The sequence below is a fragment of the Pituophis catenifer genome, unplaced genomic scaffold (genome assembly GCF_029215685.1).
Source record: "Pituophis catenifer annectens isolate HBS135680 unplaced genomic scaffold, rPitCat1.0.hap2 SCAF_2, whole genome shotgun sequence".
NCBI lineage: Eukaryota > Metazoa > Chordata > Lepidosauria > Squamata > Colubridae > Pituophis > Pituophis catenifer.
The window spans coordinates 264,479,317-264,491,234 of NW_027256882.1; the positions used below are offsets into that span (position 1 = coordinate 264,479,317).

Sequence of the window (11,918 nt, forward strand, 5' to 3'; positions counted from 1 at the left end):
TTCCAGATTTGGACTTCAGAACCACCTCTGTATCCAAAGGAACTGCCCAACAATATGTAGTCTTCAAATCTAAAGGACTACCATATATATAATAGATAACTGAGTAGTAAATATACCCAAAGCAAACACATTCTGAAGCATAATCTATCTTTTCCAAAAATGCATTGGGATCCATTCACATCATAGAGCAGAGTTCCCCAACCTTTCCAGTTTTGCAGACTGGCCTGGCGGGTTGGGGGGTGGGGCGGAGGAGAGGGGATGGTTTCATGTAAGACCAGGCAAGCGGCGAGCAGCTCCATTTTGCATAATCACCTGTGCTTGCCCGCTGCTTGCTCAAGTGGGGAATGCGTACACATGTTCATTTACCACCACTTCCGCAGCCTGGTTCTGAAGGGCTAAAGGCCTGGTAGTGGGCTGTGGTGCGGGCGTTGGGGACCCCTGCCTTGAGGGATTCTTAGAAACTAAAATGGTGGATGGCTGCAGACCAATACTTCCCACTTTTGCCCATCTGCCAGAAAAAAGAGTTTAATTAATAGAGACCAAACAGGTAGAAGAGTTGAAACAGTGTAGAGCCATTTAAGCTTATGCATTCAAGTAACTTTGTCTTCTGTAACTAGGTATATCATCATGGTATCCTTTTTTAAAGTAATGTGCTCTCAAAATTGCACGTGTCCATCAACACCCCCCCCCCCCCCCACACACACAACCTGTAACAAGTTCAAGGAGACTTGTCTATTGCATATCAGCACCCTACAGATGCTACTTTCTGATTTAAGACAAATTTCCAAGTTATTCTAAGAACTAAATGAACAAAATATAACTGTGAAGCCACATTGTTCGGCGCATAGAAGATTGTCTCTTAATGGCTAAGCCATTATTGTATCTATTAAATGCAATTCTCTTCTCAAACTACAGAACGTCTGGTCTTCCACTTCATACAATATGTAACAGCAGCATAATGCCATAATGCTAATCAGCAAATCACTGACCACCTGATTTTACACACTGCGGCTAAATTCATTCCCTAAACTAAAACTTAAGCAAAAAATCTCAACAGATAATAGTGACTAGATAAGAATCTTTACAGCAAACAAGAATTAAGCCAAGCAAACCAGATGATTGGAGATCTAATGGCTTTTATTGTCACAATAGTTCAAACTGGCAGCTTTTTCTTCCTAATTTTCCTACAAGGTAACACGTTCCTTGGGTAATGTAAGAAGAAGTAGAGCTGTTGTAACGTATTCCCAAAGATGTCAACAGTGGATCATAGGCTGTCCACTTATTTCCCAACATGAAAACCTGAAACTTCCCCATGATTATGTAACGGTGGCTTCATCTTATCTGCAGCCATGATTTAAATAGTCATATCTCATCACTTTACATATTGGGAAAAGCAATACTGTAGTTCTCACCCCCAATCCAACATTTCCCCACCAATTTCAAGCCATGGTAAATCTGTAACTTTTTGCTGACTATTAGTAGTAAGGTCATGTGTTTTATTGTAGTTATGGCAGGAAATGTATTTTGGAGCTATGTGTGCAGTCTTGTGCAGCTATTTCTCTCCCAAAATATGTCCTCTCACTTTGGGCTTATTTATGTTTTCATCTATCACTCACCCTTTAGCCCACCCACTCAATTTTTAAAATCAACCATACTTTGGGCTTCCAAAGTAATAGAAAAGAGGAGCCCAGACCACACTACCCTTCTATCTGGAAAGAAGAAAGGGCATACTTGGACAACTTTTAAATGTCATGTATGAAGAATCTTTATGTGTAGCTGCAGCACACTCTTCAATATCCTAAAATACAGTAGCTCAAATAATGAGAAATGTATTGAGTTTTGGAAAATTATTTGCCAGGTTTCTGTACTGCATGCACGTGTGTGTGTATGCACAGACCCATCCACTCCCACACACATAATCCTCACTTAATGACTAGTCACTAAACAATTGTTCAAAGTTATGACAGATCTTACAAAAGCTATGATGATCCAATCCCAGAGTTCTGATGGTGCACACTGCCCCCCCTTGTGGTCATGTGATCATATTTTGAGCGCTAGCTCACATTTATGGCTGTTTGCAGTGTCCATGATCAAGTGATTGTGATTTTTGGCATTTTTTGCCAGTTTCCACTTAGCAATCCTCACAATTTACAATCATGATTATGGGCTCAATTATGGAATCCAAATTGCACTGGAGATATGCAGCCAATAAATTTACTGTAAATAAATATCTTAATAATAATAATAATAATAATAATAATAATAATAATAATAATAATAATAATAATAATAATAATAATAATAATTTTATTTCTATTCCGCCCTTCTCCCGAAGGACTCAGGGCGGTGGACAGCCTAATTAAAAGCACAAAGACAAACAAAATTTAAAAATAATTAAAATTATTAAATAATTGGCTCAATTATAAAACCCCCAAATTTAAAATCCCACATTTAAAACCAATTAAAATCTTTACACTGATAGCCCGGCCTGGTGGAACAACAAGGTTTTGAGGGCACAGCGAAATATACGTAGGTCGGAGATCTTACGCATTTCTGGAGGCAGTTCATTCCAAAGGGCAGGGGCTCCCACAGAGAAGGCCCTCCCCCCGGGTGTCGCCAGCCAACATAATTTGGCCGATGGCACCCTAAGGAGACCCTCTCTGTGGGAGCGGACTGGCCGGTGGGAGGCTGCTGGTGGTAGAAGACGGTCTCGAAGGTACCCAGGTCCAATGCCATGGAGCGCTTTAAAGGTGGTAACCAACACCTTGAATCACACCCGGAAGACCACTGGGAGCCAGTGCAGCTCGCGCAGGAGGGGTGACACGTGGGCACGAGTTGCGCCCATAACCACCCGCGTGGCTGCATTCTGGACCAGTTGGAGCCTCCGGGTGCTTTTCAAGGGGAGCCCCATGTAGACAGCATTACAGTAGTCCAGTCAGGAGGTGACAAGGGCGTGAGTGACCGTGCGCAAGGCATCGCGATCCAGGAAGGGCTGCAACTGACGAATCAGGCAAACCTGATGGAAAGCCCCCCTGGCCACGGCCGTCATATGTTCTTCTAAAGACAGCTGTGCGTCCAGGAGGACACCCAGATTGCGAGCCCTCTCTGTGGGGGGCAAAGACTCACCCCCAATAGTCAGCGATGGCACCAGCTGACTATATCGCGACACCGGGAACCACAGCCACTCAGTCTTGGAGGGGTTGAGTCTAAGCCTATTTCTCCCCATCCAGACCTGCACGGCCTCCAGGCAGCGAGACATCACATCAAGGGCATCGTTGGGGTGGTCTGGGGTGGAGATGTACAGCTGAGTATCATCAGCGTACAGGTGGACTCTCACCCCAAAACCACGGATGATCTCGCCCAGTGGCTTCACATAAATGTTGAACAGAAGGGGTGAGAGGACCGACCCCTGCGGCACTCCCCATGCGAGGAGCCTCGAAGTCAACCTCTGCCCCTGTCAACACGAACTGCGAGCGGTCGGAGAGGAAGGAGGAGAACCACCATAAAACGGTGCCCCCTATTCCTAACCCCCTCAACCGCTGCAGCATGAACCATGGTCGATGCTATCGAAAGCCGCTGAGAGATCTACCAGGACCAGGACAGAGGAACAACCCCTGTCTCGATCCCTCCAGAGATCATCCACCAACGCGACCAATGCCGTTTCTGTGCTGTACCCCTGCCTGAAGCCCGACTGGTACGGGTCCAGATAGATAGATAAAATACTCTCCAGTGACTTAGCTGCTCAAATTTGGTGACGATAATTAGGCCTCTGCCCTTTTCTTATATAACTTTGGGAGGGTAGAAGAACACCTATGCTATGAGTTCAGGCTCTCCCCTTCAGCAGGTGGATTGTCCACCCTGGCCTGGCAGTTTCCTGGTTTCCTAGCCATGGGATCTATTGAAATGCAACTAAATAGAATGAGGACAAATATTTATTTGAGCTGCCTGTAGCCTTGTTCTCTCTCCTCCTTTACCTATGTCTGCATTTACATTTCTGATTTAAAAAAAACCCAGATACAATTCTTAACCATGTTGAAACAAGCACGGAGCCCTAGAAATCTATCGGTAATTTTTCAGTACTGGAGTTCTGGATATGTTTCTTCTTTTACTCACTTCAAACCCCTTTGGGTAATTCAACTTCCCAGAGCAAATGCAAATTTATTTTATGTGGACTCCTTCTCCTTGCATAATTTAGTTTCGGGCTTTTGTACCCTGTCTACTAAAAATATGGAATAAAGTATAAAAAATTAAAATATGTTTGGCACTGCTTGGTTAACTTTTAATTTTTATTAAGTGCATATTTATAACGGAGTACCTTATTCCCAATTATTTCTTTATTTTATATAATTTTAAATTTAAATATAAATTCCAAAATTATAGAACAATGCCAACTTCACCTCATGTATACTGACTGATTGGTGGATATTTTATACAGCAGGGGTCTCCAACCTTGGCGACTTTAAGCCTGGAGAACTTCAACTCCCAGAATTCCCCAGCCAGCAAAGCTGAGGAGGTTGACAAGAAAAATGGCAATGAAATCAGAGGAGAAATCCAATCAACCTGTTTATAATATTAGATACATTTGCAATTTGGACAATGAATAACTACAGGGGAAGGGGAAGGACTGACAATTAAGACAACATATATTATGATGGTGTTATTTTGCACTGACACAAGAGGTGAAGACAGCAGTTTATATCAACAGGAACAAAATAGCCCCTACTTCATTTCTTCTTCAAAGAGTCAAGAAAAAACTGTTTTCTACTAAACCATGAAACTGTCAAAGCCAACAATTCTCTACATGCAGGCAGCCTCTTCCCCACATAATTGGGTAATGCCAAACAACAAACATAACTATATCAGCCTATTCATAATTACTCCTAATCAATGCAATATGATTACAGGAATTCATATCTTCATTGGTCAACTGTGTTTGAACATCAAACTTGACAAAGCCAACATTTCTCCTTTTGTTCCTCCAAGAACAATACACAATGAGATAATCTTCTGCACCGAATATATTTAATAGCTTTCATATATTTTTATCACACTATAACAATGAAAATATTAATGTTATTTTCTTGTCAAATTTCACTACTATGGCTAGGATCTTATCTTAAAGAACTACTATATTGCTATGATTCAGTATTCTTTTCTCTGGTAATCTTTTCCCCAGAGCTGCACTGAGAAAAACCCATAGAACTATAGAGTCACTTTATTTTTTCCTTTTCTAAATCAGAATAACCTTTTTAACATTTGGCGTCGTGCAAATATGTCTTGTTGCTCTGAGATGAAACTCTTGAGAAGCAGCATGGTTTCCATACAACTGTTCCTCCTTAGATGAAGCCTATCTTCTTTTTTTAATATTCATTTGTCATGTATCCACCCATCCACCTAACCACTGAGCCACTCACCCATATGCAGTCATATATACACATCTAGGTATGCCCATTCACACCTACAAAGTAGTAGTGCTTGAAGAAATTTTGGGTGAATTTTAAAAACCCAGTGATTTGATTATGGAATACTGAAAAAAGTTAGACCAGACTAGAAAAAAATTCAACAGCATGTCATAGGCTAACAAAATTTAAAAGCAAAACAAACTTATTTTTATTGGAGAAAAGAAACCTATAACCATTTCATTCATAGTTTTAGGCATGGTTTGCAGGTACCTGAATAATGCAAAGTCCAACACTGCTTTTGACACTTTCATTGAGAAACACAATACTTAATAATTATTTGTTTATCACAAATTCATAAGCAACAACAATGCTAAAGACAGAACAGTGACACCAGAGAACAAACTCTGGAAATACCATTCTGTAAGGAAGCATTATTAATATTCAGTAGAAACGTTTCTATAGTTTCAAGTACATGTTTTGTGTCCCAGCAGGTGGCAGCACCTGGCTGATCTTACCTGGCTTAAAAGCTAAGCAGGGTCAGTCCTAGGATGGGGGGACCTCCAGGGAATGCTACATTAGACTAGTAGGTAAAACACACACAGAGATTCTAAAAGGCTGGAACCCCAAACCCTCTGTCTTATTATCAAGATATCTAACTGGTTGCATCCATCAAGTTCAACTGAAGGTAAATGTTATTTTTATGAATCTGCATTAATCACTCATGCTAAAATGGAAAATTAAGTTTAAATTATAATCCATAGGTCAATCACAATAGCTTTTAATTTTCATCATTGTCACCTGCATCTCCAGTGAAATGCAGATTTGGAGAGAATGGGCAATAATTATTAGTTAACTTTCCCATATTGCCATTTATTATCAATTTTTTTGTAAAACCCAAAACAATTACATTCACCATTTGGATAAAGCAGTTGTATGCTGTTCACTTAATAACTCAAGGCAGCACACAGGTAGTCCTTACTCCACAACCGGTTGCTTAGCAACCATTCAAAATTATGATAAATTCTCCAAAAGGTATTTACAACCTGATTTAGAGGTTCCAATAGCAGCCACCTCTCACCCCACAATCATGTGTTTGCATTCTGGGCACTAGGCCACCGCTCACTTTATGGCCTTTGCAATATCCCACAGTCACATTTCCAGTTATTTTTGCCAGTTTCCAGCGTTTACTTCCCATTTCTGGCAAAAAAAAAAAATCTCATTGGGAATAATAGATTCATTTAACAACTACGGCATTTGCTTAACCACTGTTGCAAAACAGGTCAGAAAATTAGGACTGCTCATGTGGCGACCCACTTAACTGCCACAACTTACAATCATAATTGTGGGTTCAATTATAATTGTAAATCAAGGACTACCTATATTCAGCACTTTCTCCTCCAATGTTCCTTAAAACAGTTCTCTAAAGCAATTTGGACTGGGAGAAATTAACTGCCGCAAAGCTCCATCATCTGAGATTAATAAGAAACGAGCTCTAATTCAGTACTTTAACCACTATACCACCCTACCTCTCCAAGCTGTTACAGCTAGAAAAAAGTCCTATGAATATAAAATATCAGAAACTACCTCTGTACCAAACACCATCTGTTTAACACAACTGAAAAGTTTGTTGCAGAAAACCAAAACAAACGGGGCCTGCCAAAAGAAGTGTTACATGAAAAGCAAAGTGTCTTCCTTAAATGTACCTATTGTCCTTCTCTCCTTACTGCAAGGTTTACCTTCTTAATCTAAAGAAGTCACCGGTAATTATCCATGTGCATTGCAGAGGTTCTCTTCAATAGTTCTTTTCCATTGTTTTTCTATGCTTTGCAACTGAAAGAATTAACATGCATTATTAAGATAAGTTACTTCTGCCCATTTCCAAACACTGCCTAAGAGTATTTTATTTAGAGACTTATGCCTAACAGCAAACTATGTACCAAAAGAATCCAGAGGCAGTAACATACAGAGAAGTATTGAGACCAAAACACCACTAACATCTTATGAGATTTTTTTTTATTTTTACACACGTGTGCATGCAAGCACACACAAATATATTATATCCTTATCCTATAATAATTATTTTATATTGAACTCAGATTCTTGAAGGATATTTCAGTGATTTGGAACTCATGATTAAAGTTGTAGCTTAACTTAAAGCACACCACCAAAGTATTTCACATTAATTTGAACGTTTATCAATCTACTGCTTATTTTAGAACTTCCACACAACATACAATTACGTGACAGAAATTGGACACAAAGGATGAGAATGTTTAAGTATGAATTAAATTGTTCTGAAGTCCTTTTAACTGCATTGTTTTCTTGCCGCAAACAAGAAAGTATACTTTTAAATACACCTTGCCTTGAGATGTTGGAACACTGCCAACATTCAACTTAATATGCGTACACTATGTACCAGAAAATTAACACTTGCCTAAATATTCTAAATGCTTTGAAATATTTATTATCTTGTTGAGAAATAGTTTTGAGTTCAATAGGGGTGTCAGAAAGTATTCTCTGTTTATTTTTGTTGCCATATGCATTCTGATAGTCAAATAGCTTCTCTAAACACTACAAAAACTGATTACTCAGGTTTTGTCCCCTAAAATGCTACAGTAGGATACAATTCAGTCCCCCACATGTTAAAACATAAAAGGATTATTATAACATAAACAAAGTTTATTAGAAACTCTAACCTATTGAGATCAATGATATATAATATGGAAAAAGATTATCTGTAGCCCAGAGTGAGCTACTAGGAAAGATTTCCCTTTCTCCTGTTTGCCCATAAAAAATACCATCATTCTCTTGTCCAACTCCTCTTTGGTTCTTCAGCTTTATGTCTATATACTGGTATTTAGCACAGCTGGCAATCCTGGCCCTGTTATCAGCTTCACAGCACTCTCTTGTCTGCAGCTCATCAGAGAGGAAAGTGACTTTCGCGTGACAAGCCCAGTTATATTCTTGGGCAATAGCCTTAGTATCAATGTTCTGCTTCTGGAGATATGCTGAAGTACTCTGCCTAAGCACATTTGCATGATCTAATATTTAGAAAACAAAATCAGAAGTTTTTGAAGGAAGACACACAGACCTGTCCTATTTAATCCAAGCCTAAGCCATTGCCTATAGCTATGATTACATAAACTGTCTAGAACTGATTAATTATAGAAGTCTTTACACAGCTTATTCATATACATGAATGCCAGATAACACATGTAGGATTATGGATTTAGAATAGTCAAAGAGAAACACAGAGATTCCATTAAATAAATATGGCTCACATTTTATCTATCTGCAGTTAATGAAGATCATCCACTTGCATCTCTGCAAAGATCTGCTTTATTATAAATTAATCAAAAAACAAACAACAGAATGTAACTGAAATCAATAGAATGCCAGCAGATTAAGACTGCAATCTTAATCTATTTTCCTGATTATAAATCCCGGTGAACTCAGTAAAACCTATTTCCGAGAAGACAAAATTGTGTTATGAGAATCACTGTTCACACCAGGGAGATATTAACTTATTTTTCATATACACATTCAAACTATTTTTTAAAAAATATTATACATATCCCAAGTAGTTACTTCCATATCAGGGCTCCTAAGATTATGATAGAACAGAACAAAATAACAGAGTTTGAAGGGACTTTGGAGTCTCCTAGTCCAACCCCTGCTCAAGCAAAAGACCTTATACCATTTCAGATAAATAGTTGTCCAATCTCTGATTTTCTAAGCAGTTTAGTAAATGACGGTTCACACAAACTATGTTAAAGTACTTGACTTCGCTTAAAGTATTTTTTTCAATTCACTACACAACATTTTGCGTTTGCCATCCTGAAAGCAAAAAGTTGCATTTACGTTTTCAGTTGTTGCACTCATCCTAAAACTTTTTCCTATGACTGTATTCATAATTTAATCTAACAGTTTCCAGAGCTTTCCGGAGCCTGCAAAGTTATAATAAAAAAATCAGCAACCAGAAGAAAAAGATGTATCAAAATAATGAACGCATATGTAGGAAAGTGGATAATTAATCAAAATTTTAAATCATCCCAATTCTGAAAGTTATTTTAAACATAATTCCTACTCAAGTCAATCTACTTTCATTTACACCAATATGTTTTGGATTCAGAACGGAATTTTAATTACTTCTACAAGAAAATAGAATACAATAATTAGGAACCATGTACTACTTAAATTTCAATCCAGTTATTTTTTTAAGTGTCACGAGACAATTTATTTATCTTAGTATTGATGTGGGATTTCTCAGGAGTAAACATAACCAGGAATCCCAGCAACCTGGTTTATCGTACAATTAATTCCTACATACAGTTTAAATCATCCTTCTAATTTTTAGTTTTTGCCAACTTAGTTAGCTTATACATACTTTATTCCACAAACAGTCCTCACAAGATGTGCCACAGATGTAGAGTCATAGGGTCTCCGTTAATAACAGCCAAAACAGTGAGAGAGAGAGGCCGCTTGCTTTCCAAAGATTTTTGGCCAGAACTGGTATCACAACTCCTTGCCTCACAGTTGTCAGACACAATTTGCACATGCAGCTATTCCAATGGTTGGGAAGAAGAATTTGGCATTAAAAACCCACCAGATTTTTGTCCCTCCCATGCGCTCAAAACCTTCAACCACTCATTTGTTCTTTTCAGAACCAGACACTCTGATTTCCAAGAAAGTCACAATACTCCTTAACAAGAGCTATTCTTCCCAAATGCCACTAATAAAGAAGCAAAGGACAAAGCAGTGTTCTCAGCAGCACAAGAAGATCTCTCAACAGCTCAGTACACTTTCTTCACTGAAATTTACACAGGCCTCATAGATATCACTGTTATTGATTCAACCCATGGCACCTCCACTGTACACAGCAGCAGTCAAATCTTTTCCACCCAAACACACACCCCCGACTGTGATGGTTATAGTTGTGTGCAATTTTAGTACCAAGCTTTGTTTAGCATTTACTAGCCTAGCACCTCAGTTTACTGCCCCTGCAAACTGTTTCTAGGCAAGAAAGAAGGGTCACTCACTTCTGGATTACTAAAATAATAATAATAATAATAATAATAATAATAATAATAATAATAATAATAATAATAATAATAATAATAATAATAATAATAATAATAATAATTAATACAACTTAATAAGCTAGCAATGAGTTTCCTAGCCACTGGTGCCCAGACGAGATGCGTTGGATAAAAAGAACGGGGAAACGGTAGGGAATATTAGAAGGGCAGTTAATGTCTATCTTGAACTACAGAGGGCAAAAAATCCCCCGAGACGCTCAGACATTTATCGGATTCAACAGTCTTTTCCACAGTTCGCCTACTCGTGTTGCAACTGAAGGCAAATTTACAGTGACTGCGGCCAGGACGTATTATCTTCGGCGGACAGGAAAAAACGTGTTGAATGTGGGCATTCCTGCAGTATCTTCCCCTGGGCTGCCAGCGCCGTCTGCCCGCAGTCTCCGGCAGTCCCGCGTGCCTGGGCTTAGGAGCTGCCATGTAACGCAACCATTATGACGGCGGCTAAAACGCTTAAAGCTCATTTCTTCCCGAACCGCCTCCGTTTCCAAGCCGCAGGGCCCGGGCCGGGGGTCCCACGGAACCCCATGCAGGTCGGGGCTCCAGCGCTTGCAGAGGCTCCTGGAACTTCCTCCGTTCAGCAAAGCTCAGCAAAGCGCGGGGCGGGGAGGAGAAGTGAGGCAGGCAGGAATAGGAAGCCGCTTTCCACGCGCCGCGCTTACAGCCCCGAGCCCGCCACGGAGGGGGGGGGGAAGCAGCAGCAGCTGCAGCAACCCAGTCAGCAGCGAAGCCCACGGCCTCGCGCGCCCCTTCCAACCCCGGGCTTGCAAGAGGCCTCGCTGATCCGCTCAGGATATCGGTCCCCTAGGCGTTGCCCTCGCTAGGCCGCCCAAATACCCGCGGCAGGCACCCCCTCACCTTCCGCGGCCAGCTCTCCGGAGCCTGTATCCGCGCGAGGCAGGGAAAAGGAGGCGATTCTGCAGAAGCCGCCCGTTCCCTCGCCTCCACCGCAGCCGCGCCGCTCCCTCCCGCCGCCTCCGTCCCAGCCAAGGCAGCCCGAGCCGTGAAAAGGCTGGCCGCCCTCTCAGCTCGCCATTCGCTCCTCCTCCGCTCCGTCGCCCCTGCCAACCCGCCCCGCGCCTTGGGGACCCAAGCACCGCCTCCCCGCCAGCCTGGGCTGTCACGCTGCTAGCCAAGGCTGAGGAGCCGACGGGCTGGTGGCTGGTGCCGGCTCGGAGCGCTCCGCCTGCGCTTGGCCACCCCGTCCTCTTTGCGGGGGCCAGGAGGCAGGGAAAATGGGGCGCTCGTGGCCCCGGAGAGGGGCGCAGTATGAAGGGGGCTCGCCCGGTGGAAAGCGTAAGACTTGGAGGTCTCCCTCCCCTCCGCTGGCCCTTCCTCACTCTCTATTGAGGCTCGGAACGGAACTGGCCAAGGCGACGCCAGAGCCTCGGTTGCTTCATGCGGGATTGCGCTGCAGCCG

The 11,918-nt window shown here is 41.4% G+C and overlaps 1 protein-coding gene across 3 annotated transcripts in view; it reads right to left on the reverse strand.

Moving 5' to 3' along the window:
* Positions 1–11,506, reverse strand: part of PIK3R1 (phosphoinositide-3-kinase regulatory subunit 1) — a 61,198-nt gene extending 49,692 nt beyond the window's left edge. Inside the window, exons 1-3 of one of the 3 annotated variants that reach the window (XM_070938843.1) lie at positions 8,684–8,750; positions 8,201–8,443; positions 7,139–7,232 (exon numbers count right to left, since the gene is read on the reverse strand). The gene's annotated coding sequence lies outside the window, so the exon portion shown is untranslated. Of the gene's footprint in view, positions 1–7,138; positions 7,233–8,098; positions 8,122–8,200; positions 8,444–8,683; positions 8,751–11,356 lie in introns of those variants that run through there. The other 2 variants (XM_070938844.1, XM_070938842.1) reach the window with 2 other exon arrangements.
* Between the last annotated feature and the right edge of the window lie 412 nt (positions 11,507–11,918).